At 45.5% G+C, this 15575-nt stretch overlaps 1 protein-coding gene across 1 annotated transcript in view; it reads right to left on the reverse strand.

Annotated features, from left to right (window-relative positions):
- TTPA (alpha tocopherol transfer protein) overlaps window positions 1-15575 on the reverse strand; it is a 44900-nt gene that overhangs the window by 8125 nt on the left and 21200 nt on the right. The window lies entirely within an intron of this gene.

Genomic DNA, 15575 nt, shown 5'->3' on the forward strand with positions numbered 1-15575 from the left:
CAACAGCTTAGTACATTCTGCAAATAAAGAGTGCACTGGTAGGCTGGGGAACTCAAAATAGCCTGGATGTCCATGGAAGACAACAGTGGTGGATGATCACCGAATTCTTTCCATGTCGAAGAAAAACCCCTCGACAACATCAACTCAAGTGAAGAATACTCTCTAGGAAGTAGGTTTCATTGCCTGCAAAGGAATCTCTACAAAGTATTAAAAATGGACACTATTTATGGTAAAGCTAAATTTGTCCAATTACTTTTGAGACCCGGAGTTGAGGAGGCTTTCTACAAAAATGGTTGCAATTCTTAAACGCTTCATTTTTATATTTTTGCTCAACCCCTTTGATTAAATCTCAAAGTCTTCAACTGCATCTCAGTTGTTTCATTTTAAATAAAAAATAGTGGCATGCCGAGCCCCAATAACGAAGATTTGATCACTGCCCAAATATTTCGGGACCTAACTGTACATAGTGAGACACATTGACCCCAAAAAGAAGGCTTAGTATGGTTGACTTACAGGTATTATCCCACAGACATTTTTTGCACAGAATAGAAGAAGAATTCAAAATCGCAGTGTCCAACTGATGGACCAATCACAATAACGGTGTGCATGCGTGAACACCGCTCTCATGGACAGTAAATACAGTGTGTCCATAAAGTCATGGTGCACTTCTGACCAGTCACAGGATCGATTTATAGTTTACATTTTGGAGCCCTTTCTCTGGCCCAATCATATCAGACCTGTTCATGAGGGGAGATAACAACAACCAAACAACACAAACTCATTTAAGCTGTTGCTGAACCCCTAGTTAGATGAACCCCTAATAAACTGAACTCTGATTAACCCCTTCATGACCCAGCCTATTTTGACCTTAAAGACCTTGCCGTTTTTTGCAATTCTGACCAGTGTCCCTTTATGAGGTAATAACTCAGGAACGCTTCAACGGATCCTAGCGGTTCTGAGATTGTTTTTTCGTGACATATTGGGCTTCATGTTAGTGGTAAATTTAGGTCAATAAATTCTGCGTTTATTTGTGATAAAAACGGAAATTTGGCGAAAATTTTGAAAATTTCGCAATTTTCACATTTTGAATTTTTATTCTGTTAAACCAGAGAGATATGTGACACAAAATAGTTAATAAATAACATTTCCCACATGTTTACTTTACATCAGCACAATTTTGGAAACAAAATTTTTTTTTGTTAGGAAGTTATAAGGGTTAAAATTTGACCAGCGATTTGTCATTTTTACAACGAAATTTACAAAACCATTTTTTTTAGGGACCACCTCACATTTGAAGTCAGTTTGAGGGGTCTATATGGCTGAAAATACCCAAAAGTGACACCATTCTAAAAACTGCACCCCTCAAGGTACTCAAAACCACATTCAAGAATTTTATTAACCCTTCAGGTGCTTCACAGCAGCAGAAGCAACATGGAAGGAAAAAATGAACATTTAACTTTTTAGTCACAAAAATTATCTTTTAGCAACAATTTTTTTATTTTCCCAATGGTAAAAGGAGAAACTGAACCACGAAAGTTGTTGTCCAATTTGTCCTGAGTACGCTGATACCTCATATGTGGGGGTAAACCACTGTTTGGGCGCACGGCAGGGCTTGGAAGGGAAGGAGCGCCATTTGACTTTTTGAATCAAAAATTGGCTCCACTCTTTAGCGGACACCATGTCACGTTTGGAGAGCCCCCGTGTGCCTAAAAATTGGAGCTCCCCCACAAGTGACCCCATTTTGGAAACTAGACGCCCCAAGGAACTTATCTAAATGCATAGTGAGCACTTTGAACCCCCAGGTGCTTCACAAATTGATCCGTAAAAATGAAAAAGTACTTTTTTTTCACAAAAAAATTCTTTTAGCCTCAATTTTTTCATTTTCACATGGGCAACAGGATAAAATGGATCCTAAAATGTGTTGGGCAATTTCTCCTGAGTACACCAATACCTCACATGTGGGGGTAAACCACTGTTTGGGCACATGGTAAGGCTCGGAAGGGAAGGAGCGCCATTTGACTTTTTGAATGAAAAATTATTTCCATCGTTAGCGGACACCATGTCGCGTTTGGAGAGCTCCTGTGTGCCTAAACATTGATGCTCCCCCACAAGTGACCCCATTTTGGAAACTAGACCCCCCAAGGAACTTATTTAGATGCCTAGTGAGCACTTTAAACCCTCAGGTGCTTCACAAATTGATCTGTAAAAATGAAAAAGTACTTTTTTTTCACAAAAAAATTCTTTTCGCCTCAATTTTTTCATTTTCACATGGGCAGTAGGGTAAAATGGATCATAAAATTTGTTGGGCAATTTCTCCCGAGTACGTCGATACCTCATATGTGGGGGTAAACCACTGTTTGGGCACTCGGCAGGGCTCGGAAGGGAAGGCGCGCCATTTGACTTTTTGAATGGAAAATTAGCTCCAATTGTTAGCGGACACCATGTCGCGTTTGGAGAGCCCCTGTGTGCCTAAACATTGGAGCTCCCCCACAAGTGACCCCATTTTGGAAACTAGACCCCCCAAGGAACTTATCTAGATGCATATTGAGCACTTTAAACCCCCAGGTGCTTCACAGAAGTTTATAACGCAGAGCCATGAAAATAAAAAATAATTTTTCTTTCCTCAAAAATGATATTTAGCCTGGAATTTCCTATTTTGCCAAGGATAATAGGAGAAATTGGACCCCAAATATTGTTGTCCTGTTTGTCCTGAGTACGCAGATACCCAATATGTGGGGGTAAACCACTGTTTGGGCGCACGGCAGGGCTCGGAAGGGATGGCACGCCATTTGGCTTTTTAAATGGAAAATTAGCTCCAATCATTAGCGGACACCATGTCACGTTTGGAGAGCCCCTGTGTGCCTAAACATTGGAGATCCCCCAGAAATGACACCATTTTGGAAACTAGACCCCCAAAGGAACTAATCTAGATGTGTGGTGAGGACTTTGAACCCCCAAGTGCTTCACAGAAGTTTATAACGCAGAGCCATGAAAAAAAAAAAAAAATTATTTTCTCAAAAATGATCTTTTAGCCTGCAATTTTTTATTTTCCCAAAGGTAACAGGAGAAATTTGACCCCAAAAGTTGTTGTCCAGTTTCTCCTGAGTACGATGATACCCCATATGTGGGGGTAAATCACTGTTTGGGCACATGCCGGGGCTCGGAAGTGAAGTAGTGACGTTTTGAAATGCAGACTTTGATGGAATGCTCTGTGGGCGTCACGTTGCGTTTGCAGAGCCCCTGATGTGGCTTAACAGTAGAAACCCCCCACAAGTGACCCCATTTTGGAAACTAGACCCCCAAAGGAACTTATCTAGATGTGTGGTGAGCACTTTGAACCCCCAAGTGCTTCATAGAAGTTTATAATGCAGAGCCGTGAAAATAATAAATACGTTTTCTTTCCTCAAAAATAATTATTTAGCCCAGAATTTTTTATTTTCCCAAGGGTTACAGAAGAAACTGGACCCCAAAAGTTGTTGTCCAGTTTCTCCTGAGTACGCTGATACCCCATATGTGGGGGTAAACCACTGTTTGGGCACATGCCGAGGCTCGGAAGTGAAGTAGTGACGTTTTGAAATGCAGACTTTGATGGAATGCTCTGTGGGCGTCACGTTGCGTTTGCAGAGCCCCTGATGTGGCTTACCAGTAGAAACCCCCCACAAGTGACCGCATTTTGGAAACTAGACCCCGAAAGGAACTTATCTAGATGTGTGGTGAGCACTTTGAACCCCCAAGCGCTTCATAGAAGTTTATAATGCAGAGCCGTGAAAATAATAAATACGTTTTCTTTCATCAAAAATAATTATTTAGCCCAGAATTTTTTAATTTTCCCAAGGGTAACAGGAGAAATTTGACCCCAATATTTGTTGTCCAGTTTCTCCTGAGTACGGTGATACCCCATATGTGGGGGTAAACTACTGTTTGGGCACATGCCGGGGCTTGGAATTGAAGTAGTGACGTTTTGAAATGCAGACTTTGATGGAATGCTCTGCGGGCGTCACGTTGCGTTTGCAGAGCCCCTGATGTGCCTAAACAGTAGAAACCCCCCACAAGTGACCCCATTTTGGAAACTAGACCCCGAAAGGAACTTATCTAGATGTGTGGTGAGCACTTTGAACCCCCAAGTGCTTCATAGAAGTTTATAATGCAGAGCCGTGAAAATAATAAATACGTTTTCTTTCCTCAAAAATAATTATTTAGCCCAGAATTTTTTATTTTCCCAAGGGTTACAGGAGAAATTGGACCCCAAAAGTTGTTGTCCAGTTTCTCCTGAGTACGCTGATACCCCATGAGTGGGGGTAAACCACTGTTTGGGCACACGTCGGGGCTCAGAAGGGAAGTAGTGACTTTTGAAATGCAGACTTTGATGGAATGGTCTGCGGGTGTCACGTTGCGTTTGCAGAGCCCCTGGTGTGCCTAAACAGTAGAAACCCCCACAAGTGACCCCATTTTAGAAATTAGACCCCCCAAGGAACTTATCTAGATATGTGGTGAGCACTTTGAACCCCCAAGTGCTTCACAGACGTTTACAACGCAGAGCCGTGAAAATAAAAAATCATTTTTCTTTCCTCAAAAATTATGTTTTAGCAAGCATTTTTTTTGATTCACAAGGGTAACAGGAGAAATTGGACCCCAGTAATTGTTGCGCAGTTTGTCCTGAGTATGCTGGTACCCCATATGTGGGGGTAAACCACTGTTTGGGCACACGTCAGGGCTCGGAAGTGAGGGAGCACCATTTGACTTTTTGAATACGAGATTGGCTGGAATCAATGGTGGCGCCATGTTGCGTTTGGAGACCCCTGATGTGCCTAAACAGTGGTAACCCCTCAATTCTACCTCCAACACTAACCCCAACACACCCCTAACCCTAATCCCAACTGTAGCCATAACCCTAAACACAACCCTAACCGCAACACACCCCTAACCACAACCCTAACCCCAACACACCCCTAACCATAACCACAACCCTAATTCCAACCCTAACCCTAAGGCTATGTGCCCACGTTGCGGATTCGTGTGAGATATTTTCGCACCATTTTTGAAAAATCCGCGGGTAAAAGGCACTGCGTTTTACCTGCGGATTTTCCGCGGATTTCCAGTGTTTTTTGTGCGGATTTCACCTGCGGATTCCTATTGAGGAACAGGTGTAAAACGCTGCGGAATCCGCACAAAGAATTGACATGCTGCGGAAAATACAACGCAGCGTTTCCGCGCGGTATTTTCCGCACCATGGGCACAGCGGATTTGGTTTTTCATATGTTTACATGGTACTGTAAACCTGATTGAACACTGCTGCAGATCCGCAGCCAAATCCGCACCGTGTGCACATAGCCTAATTCTAAAGGTATGTGCACACGCTGCGGAAAACGCTGCGGATCCGCAGCAGTTTCCCATGAGTTTACAGTTCAATGTAAACCTACGGGAAACAAAAATCGCTGTGCCCATGCTGCGGAAAAACTGCACGGAAACGCAGCGGTTTACATTCCGCAGCATGTCACTTCTTTGTGCGGATTCCGCAGCGGTTTTACAACTGCTCAAATAGAAAATCGCAGTTGTAAAACCGCAGTGAAATGCGCAGAAAAACCGCGGTAAATCCGCCATAAATCCGCAGCGGTTTAGCACTGCGGATTTATCAAATCCGCAGCGGAAAAATCCGCAGAGGACCAGAATACGTGTGCACATACCGAAACCCTAACCCTAGCCCTAACCCTACCCCTAGCCCTAACCCTACCCCTACCCCTAACCCTACCCCTAGCCCTAACCCTACCCCTAACGCTACCCCTAACCCTATTCTAACATTAGTGGAAAAAAAAAAATTTCTTTATTTTTTTATTGTCCCTACCTATGGGGGTGACAAAGGGGGGGGGTCATTTATTATTTTTTTTATTTTGATCACTGAGATAGATTATATCTCAGTGATCAAAATGCACTTTGGAACGAATCTGCCGGCCGGCAGATTCGGCGGGCGCACTGCGCATGCGCCCGCCATTTTGGAAGATGGCGGCGCCCAGGGAGAAGACGGACGGGACCCCGGCTGGATCGGTAAGTATGATGGGGTGGGGGGGGACCACGGGGGGGGGGGGGGATCGGAGCACGGGGGGGGGGAATTGGAGTGCGGGAGGGGTGGAACGGAGCACGGGGGGCGTGGAACGGAGCACGGGGGGGCTGGAATGGAGCACGGGGGGGTGGAACGGAGCACCGGGGGGGGGGGGGGTGGATCGGAGTGCAGGGGGGGTGATTGGAGCACGGGGGGGTGATTGGAGCACGGGGGGAGCGGACAAGAGCACGGGGGGGAGCGGAGCACTGGACGGAGGGGAGCCGGAGCAGTGTACCGGCCAGATCGGAGGGCTGGGGGGGCGATCGGTGGGGTGGGGTGGGGGCACACTAGTATTTCCAGCCATGGCCGATGATATTTCAGCATCGGCCATGGCTGGATTGTAATATTTCACCCGTTATAATGGGTGAAATATTACAAATCGCTCTGATTGGCAGTTTCACTTTCAACAGCCAATCAGAGCGATCGTAGCCACGAGGGGGTGAAGCCACCCCCCCTGGGCTAAACTACCACTCCCCCTGTCCCTGCAGATCGGGTGAAATGGGAGTTAACCCTTTCACCCGATCTGCAGGGACGCGATCTTTCCATGACGCCGCATAGGCGTCATGGGTCGGAATGGCACCGACTTTCATGACGCCTACGTGGCGTCATGGGTCGGGAAGGGGTTAATACACTGCCAGGTCTGTGACCTCATGCAACCACAAGCTTATCCCAGCTGTGTGGTTTTCCATACCAGTCGAGAAGTGGATGTACAGAGGAAAGTTCAGTGTGTTCTGTGGCTCGCTAAATTTGAATCCATGACCAAAGTGCTACGTGAATATCAGCACGTTTATAACAAAGCACCACCACAAAGGAATAGGGATAAGCAGTTGAAGGAAACCGGCAGTTTGGTAGAGAAACCCCGTGATAGGCCCTTTTTTTTTGCGGAGCGGTCTGTGACAGAAAACATGTATCTTGACATGTTGGAATTGTATACAGTGCCACAATTTTCAGAAGGTGTCATCTTTCAACAGGACGGCTCTCCTCCACACTATGCCACCATTGTTCGTGAGTTCCTGGATAGAACATTCCCCCGACGGTGGATAGGCAGGCAGGGGTTCTGTCAAGCCATGGCCACCACAATCTCCGGATCTGACAACCTTAAGGTACCTTCACACTGAGCAACTTTAGAACGATAACGATAGCGATCCGTGACGTTGCAGCGTCCTGGATAGCGATATCGTTGTGTTTGACACGCAGCAGCGATCAGGATCCTGCTGTGACATCGCTGGTCGGAGCTAGAAGTCCAGAACTTTATTTCGTCCCTGGATCACCCACGGACATCGCTGAATCGGCATGTGTGATGCCGATCCAGCAATGTGTTCACTTGTAACCAGAGTAAACATCGGGTTACTAAGCGCAGTGCCGCGCTTAGTAACCCGATATTTACCCTGGTTACCATTGTAAATGTAAAAAAAAAAAAAACACTACATACTTACATTCCGGTGTCTGTCGCGTCCCCTGCACTGTGTCAGCGCCGGCCGGTCGTAAAGCAGAGCGGTGACGTCACCGCTGTGCTCTGCTTTACGGCCGGCCGGCCAGCGACCACACAACGACTAAACAGCGACACTGCAGCGATCAGCATCGTTGTCTATATCGCTGCAGCGTCGCTTAATGTGACGGTACCTAGAGACTTTTACTTTTGGGGTTATGTGAAGCAACATGTGTACATTGAATGTATCAACGACAATCGCTTAAAACAGAGAATCACAGACGTTATTCACTCTGTTACACCAGACGTCCTTACCCGTGTGTGGCAAGAACTTCACTATCGTTTGGATGTGTGTAGGGCAACAAATGGAGCCCACATCGAACTACACTGAATAGGTATGAAACAGGGAGTTTTTCTTTTATTTGGAGCAGATTTCACATTTCTATTGTTTTTTGTTGCTTTCCAGTGACTGGTCAAAAGTGCACCATGACTTTACGGACACACTGTAGATCAGAAGTCACATATGTGCACTGCCACAACATTCACAATGGGAACACAGGATCTGGCTTTCTTGATAAAGGGGGATCCTAACATGCAGACCCCTAACAATCATGGATTTATCACCTGTCCTGTGGACTTGTGGCAAAATTGCCTTAAAGGGTTAGGCATGATTAGCATTAAAGAGATTGAAGGGCATCATCTGCATATGAATGAAAACTCTACTTGGGAAAGTAGTAACAGATAGAAGATATAATCGTGTAAATGGATTTACATCTCATAATCCCATATACCTGCATTATCACATATGTGGTTTTGGTGGTTGATCTCACCAACAGATTACCCTTAGAGAGTCATACCAAAATAATCAAGTTATCCCATTCCACAAGATAGGGGAATAACTTGTTGATTGTTGGGGGTCCGACTGCTGGGACCCCAATATTGCAGATATCACGCTCTGGAGCCATGAGTACGAGGGTCTGCATCCCCATCCTGAAAGAAGGGGAGGTAGGAATGCATGGAATCTGGGGTTCCCGAAATAAAACACTGACACCAACACATAGGGAATGACTTGATTTTTGGGAAAAACACTTTACCTGAAAGCAAACATTAAAAATGTTCAGCTCCAACAAATGTTTACAGGGGATATGGAAGCCAAAAAAACATGACCGCCGCTTTTACAATGTAATAGTAAAGTGTTTACTAATTACAGGTCCTTCTCAAAAAATTAGCATATAGTGTTAAATTTCATTATTTACCATAATGTAATGATTACAATTAAACTTTCATATATTATAGATTCATTATCCACCAACTGAAATTTGTCAGGTCTTTTATTGTTTTAATGCTGATGATTTTGGCATACAACTCCTGATAACCCAAAAAACCTGTCTCAATAAATTAGCATATCAAGAAAAGGTTCTCTAAACGACCTATTACCCTAATCTTCTGAATCAACTAATTAACTCTAAACACATGCAAAAGATACCTGAGGCTTATATAAACTCCCTGCCGGGTTCATTACTCAAAACCCCCATCATGGGTAAGACTAGCGACCTGACAGATGTCAAGAAGGCCATCATTGACACCCTCAAGCAAGAGGGTAAGACCCAGAAAGAAATTTCTCAACAAATAGGCTGTTCCCAGAGTGCTGTATCAAGGCACCTCAATGGTAAGTCTGTTGGAAGGAAACAATGTGGCAGAAAACGCTGTACAACGAGAAGAGGAGACCGGACCCTGAGGAAGATTGTGGAGAAGGACCGATTCCAGACCTTGGGGAACCTGAGGAAGCAGTGGACTGAGTCTGGTGTGGAAACATCCAGAGCCACCGTGCACAGGCGTGTGCAGGAAATGGGCTACAGGTGCCGCATTCCCCAGGTAAAGCCACTTTTGAACCATAAACAGCGGCAGAAGCGCCTGACCTGGGCTACAGAGAAGCAGCACTGGACTGTTGCTAAGTGGTCCCAAGTACTTTTTTCTGATGAAAGCAAATTTTGCATGTCATTCGGAAATCAAGGTGCCAGAGTCTGGAGGGAGACTGGGGAGAAGGAAATGCCAAAATGCCTGAAGTCCAGTGTCAAGTACCCACAGTCAGTGATGGTGTGGGGTGCCATGTCAGCTGCTGGTGTTGGTCCACTGTGTTTCATCAAGGGCAGGGTCAATGCTTTATGGAGATGAAGATTTCATTTTTCAGCACGACCTGGCACCTGCTCACAGTGCCAAAACCACTGGTAAATGGTTTACTGACCATGGTATTACTGTGCTCAATTGGCCTGCCAACTCTCCTGACCTGAACCCCATAGAGAATCTGTGGGATATTGTGAAGAGAAAGTTGAGAGACACAAGACCCAACACTCTGGTTGAGCTTAAGGCCGCTATTGAAGCATCCTGGGCCTCCATAACATCTCAGCAGTGTCACAGGCTGATTGCCTCCATGCCACGCCGCATTGAAGCAGTCATTTCTGCCAAAGGATTCCCGACCAAGTATTGAGTGCATAACTGAACATTATTATTTGATGTTTTTTTTGTTTGTTATTAAAAAACACTTTTATTTGATTGGATGGGTGAAATATGCTAATTTATTGAGACAGGTTTTTTGGGTTATCAGGAGTTGTATGCCAAAATCATCAGTATTAAAACAATAAAAGACCTGACAAATTTCAGTTGGTGGATAATGAATCTATAATATATGAAAGTTTAATTGTAATCATTACATTATGGTAAATAATGAAATTTAACACTATATGCTAATTTTTTGAGAAGGACCTGTAGTTTTCATTAGCAAAGATGTTCTTATCACCAGATCAGGGAAGCAGTCATGTGATCCATTCATTTTAGCCCTTTTTCTGTATGTTTGAATCAGTTTAAAACTGGCCAGAAAAAATGGACCCGATGTTTTACCTCGTTGTTGTTCAGGCAAGGAGGGGGAATGAGTTGGATGGCAAAAACAATTACAGTTAAGTCCATATATATTTGGATAGAGACATTTTTCTAATTTTGGTTATAGACATTGCCACAATGAATTTTAAACAAAACAATTCAGATGCAGTTGAAGTTCAGACTTTCAGCTTTCATTTGAGGGTATCCACATTAAAATTGGATGAAGGGTTTAGGAGTTTCAGCTCCTTAACATGTGCCACCCTGTTTTTAAAGGGAAATTGGACAGATTCAATAATTTTAAATAAAATGTTAGTTTTTAGTACCTGGTTGAAAACCCTTTGTTGGCAATGACTGCCTGAAGTCTTGAACTCAAGGACATCACCAGACGCTGTGTTTCCTCCTTTTTGATGCTCTGCCAGGCCTTCACTGTGGTGGTTTTCAGTTGCTGTTTGTTTCTGGGCCTTTCTGTCTGAAGTTTAGTCTTTAAAAAGTGAAATGAATGGTCAATTGGGTTGAGATCAGGTGACTGACTTGGCCATTCAAGAATATTCCACTTCTTTGCTTTAATAAACTCCTGGGTTGCTTTGGCTTCATGTTTTGGGTCATTGTCCATCTGTAGTATGAAACGACGACCAATCAGTTTGGCTGCATTTGGCTGGATCTGAGCACACAGTATGGCGGCTCTAAATACCTCAGAATTCATTCGGCTGCTTCTGTCCTGTGTCCAGGGGCGGATTATCAGAGGGTCAATATGGGCGGTAGCCCAGGGCCCAGTGGTCTGGGGGGGCCCTGGGCTACCGCACAGATTGACCCTCCGCTAATCGTCTGTGACTGCCTGCCGGGCGGCGTTTATGTGCCCCCCGGACCCGGTGGGCAGAGAGAGGGGGCCCGCATTGGGCCCCTTCTCATCTGCTCACCGGGCCCTTTCCGGCGCTGCGGCGGTTTCCTATTGACGTGCGGGCGCGCGCCCGCACATCAATAGTTAACAACAACAGCCGCCAGCCAATCGGAGGCTGGCAGCTGAAGTCGGCCGCAGCGCACACGTCGCCGGCGTCTGACGTCAATGTCAGTCGCCGGCGAGTGTGCGCTGCTGCAGGGAGCTCGCCGCCTGGAGCGCGGACAGGTGAGGAGACTGCTTGTTTGTTTTTTTTTGGATCAGTTATCAGTGGACACACTGGGGGGCAATGCTGGAGGACACACTGAGGGCAATGCTGGAGGACACACTGGGGGGCAATGCTGAGGACACACTGGGGGGCAATGCTGGAGGACACACTGGGGGGCAATGCTGGAGGACACACTGGGGGCAATGCTGGAGACAGTGGGGCAGATTGCTGGAGACAGTGGGGCAGATTGCTGGAGACAGTGGGGCAATGCTGGAGACAGTGGGGCAGATTGCTGGTGACTGTGGGGCAGATTGCTGGAGACAGTGGGGCAGATTGCTGGAGACAGTGGGGCAATGCTGGAGACACTGGGGTAGATTGCTGGAGGACACACTGGGGGGCAATGCTGGAGGACACACTGGGGGGCAATGCTGGAGGACACACTGGGGGCAATGCTGGAGGACACACTGGGGAGCAATGCTGGAGGACACACTGGGGGGCAATGCTGGAGGACACACTGGGGGGCAATGCTGGAGGACACTGGGGGCAATGCTGGAGACAGTGGGGCAGATTGCTGGAGGACACACTGGGGGGCAATGCTGGAGGACACACTCGTGGGCAATGCTGGAGACACTGGGGCAGATTGGAGGACACACTGGGGGGCAATGCTGGAGACACTGGGGCAGATTGGAGGACACACTGGGGGCAATGCTGGAGACAGTAGGGCAGATTGCTAGAGACAGTGGGGCAATGCTGGAGACAGTGGGGCAATGCTGGAGACAGTGGGGCAGATTGCTGGAGACAGTGGGGCAGATTGCTGGAGACACTGGGGCAATGCTGGAGACACTGGGGCAGCTTGCTGGACACACTGGGGGTAATATGCTGGACACACTGGGGCAGATGATTGCTGGACACACTGGGGCAATGCTGGAGACACTGGGCCAGATTGCTGGACACACTGGTGGTAATATGCTGGACACACTGGGGCAGATTGCTGGACACACTGGGGGCAATATGCTGGACATACTGGGGCAGATTGCTGGACACACTGGGAGTAATATGCTGGACACACTGGGGCAGATTGCTGGACACACTGGGGGCAGGACTGGAGGCATGGGCAGAATGTAGACATGGGGCATGATTGGAGACATGGGGCAGGATTGGATCATGGGGCAGGATGGATACGATGGAGACAGATGGGGCAGGATCGGGAGATCATATGGTGTAGAATGGATACTCATGAGTGCAGGATGGGAGAACATATGGCTGGAGCCAGGAATGAGACACACGGGGCCAGGATGGGGAATATTATTACCATAGGGGCTAATTAAGGGATATTATTACTGCAGTGATGTATTTATTTTATTTTTTGAGTATGCTGTTTTAAATGGGGGGGTGGTCCTGTTACTTTGCAGAGTGACACTATATCGCCTTTTTATCTTCATGTGGTGTAATGTAGAAGTTGTGAAAAATTAAGTAATGTGTTCTGCAAGCGGAGCTCGAGATAACTGTGTTATTTCCTGCAGAAATGAGTCCTGGCTGGAAGAAATGATGGCGGTCTGTGCTGGATGAAAGATGAAGGACTTCACCTAGAGACGTCACTGGTGAGTCAGTGTTACCTATACACTGACACTATACACTGTATACTATATACAGAGGTCCTGTGTACAATGTCACCAGTGATCACTGTATTACCTATACATTATATACAGAGCTCATGTGTATAATACCACCAGTGATCTCTGTATTACCTCTACACAGACACTGCATACTAAGTACAGATCTCCTGTGAATACTGGCACTTATGGTGATAGTATTGTGTTTTGTTTTTTTTTATTACTGATCAGTATTGTAGTATTCAGTCACTATGTGGTGGTAATATGTGGTCTGGAAATGGTGTTGTGGTATTTGTCCCTTGTATGTGCTATTTGGTCACCAAGTGGTAATATGTGGTCTTGACAAGGTGCGGTGGTATTTGTCCCTTGCATGTGCTATTTGGTCACCAAGTTGTAATATGTGGTCTTGACATGGTGTTGTGGTATTTGTTCCTTGTATGTGATATTCTTCGATCACTGTGGTTGTAATTTGTGGTCTGGTCATGGTGCGGTGGTATTTGTTCCTTGTATGTGATATTATTGGTCAAGATATACCTAAATTGTATTGCAGATTTTAACAAATATTTAATAGGTTACAGCAGAGTAGGGCCTGGCCATTTTTCTGGAATAATCTGGTTCAGGTATATCATGACCCCCGTCACATGACCCCCGTCACATGACCCCCGTCACATGACCCCCGTCACATGACCCCCGTCACATGACCGGGGGGGTCCACAGTGTGTGAACAGCCCGGGGCCCTGGCTACCCTTAATCCACCCCTGCCTGTGTCACATCATTAATAAACACTAGTGACCCAGTGCCACTGGCAGCCATGCATGCCCAAGCCATCATACTGCCTCCGCCGTGTTTTACAGATGATGTGGTATGCTTTGGACCATGAGCTGTACCACGCCTTCGCCATACTTTTCTCTTTCCATCATTCTGGTAGAGGTTGATCTTGGTTTCATCTCTGCAAAGAATGTTCTTCCAGAACTGTGCTGGCTTTTTTAGATGTTTTTTAGCAAAGTCCAGTCTAGCCTTTTTATTCTTGATGCTTATGAGTGGCTTGCACCGTGCAGTGATCCCTCTGTATTTACTTTTATGCAGTCTTCTCTTTATGGTAGATTTGGATATTGATACGCCGACCTCCTGGAGAGTGTTGATCACTTGGTTGGCTGTTGTGAAGGGGTTTCTCTTCACCATGGAGATTATTCTGCGATCATCCACCACTGTTGTCTTCCATGGGCGCCCAGGTCTTTTTGCATTGATGAGTTCACCAGTGCTTTCTTTCTTTCTCAGGATGAACCAAACTGTAGATTTTGCCACTCCTGATATTGTAGCAATTTCTCAGATTTTTTTTCTTCTGTTTTCGCAGCTTTAGGATGGCTTGTTTCACCTGCATGGAGAGCTCCTTTGACTGCATGTTTACTTCACAGCAAAACCTTCCAAATGCAAGCACCACACCTCAAATCAACTCCAGGCCTTTTATCTGCTTAATTGAGAATAACATAACGAACGGATTGCCCACACCTGTCCATGAAATAGCCTTGGAGTCAATTGTCCAATTACTTTTGGTCCCTTTAAAAAACAGGGTGGCACATGTTAAGGAGCTGAAACTCCTAAACCCTTCATCCAATTTTAATGTGGATACCCTCAAATGAAAGCTGAAGTCTGAACTTCAACTGCATCTGAATTGTTTTGGTTAAAATTCATTGTGGTAACGTCTATAACCAAAATTAGAAAAATGTTGTCTCTGTCCAAATATATATGGACTTAACTGTATGTGCCAACACGTACACATGCTTTATGAGATGACATCTCACGTTTAGTTTTTTTTTTAAAACTGAACTTTTGGGATCATGTGACCACTTGCTAGGTTTGGCTGTTTAGTGCATGTATGTTAAAGAAGCCCTCCGCCTCCTCCCATCAAAGTTTTTATCCTCTGAATATATTGCACTCATCATATTATATGGCACTGTGTACTTACAATTGCTCATTTTGCCTTTCTACCGAGCTAATTATTCTCTTTTCTATGTAGAAACAGTCATTTTCCTTGCAAGAGTCATCACCCTCTTCAACTCCTGGCCCAGCTGTTCTCTCCTGTTTTTAATCATGTGATGTGATAGACCTTCTTTATTTTTTATGCATTGCTTATAAAGAGCTATTACCGTATATTCCACAGCGCTTTACATACATTATTATTGCTGTCCCCAATGGGGCTCACAATCTACGTTCCCTATCAGTATGTGTGGAAGGAAACCGAAGAACCCGGAGGAAACCCACGCAAACATCCAAACTCCTTGCATAATGGAAATACGTTCTTTACTCTTAGGGTGGTTTCACATTTGCGGATTTTTTTTTTCGTTTTTGCGGTAAAAAACGCAAAAAAAGCATGCTTTTTTCCCCTATATTTAACATTAAAAACGCATGCGTTTTTTGTTTGCGTTTTGACAACGCATGCGTTTTTTTTCTGCATG

The sequence above is a fragment of the Ranitomeya imitator genome, chromosome 6 (genome assembly GCF_032444005.1).
Source record: "Ranitomeya imitator isolate aRanImi1 chromosome 6, aRanImi1.pri, whole genome shotgun sequence".
Classification (NCBI taxonomy): Eukaryota; Metazoa; Chordata; class Amphibia; order Anura; family Dendrobatidae; genus Ranitomeya; species Ranitomeya imitator.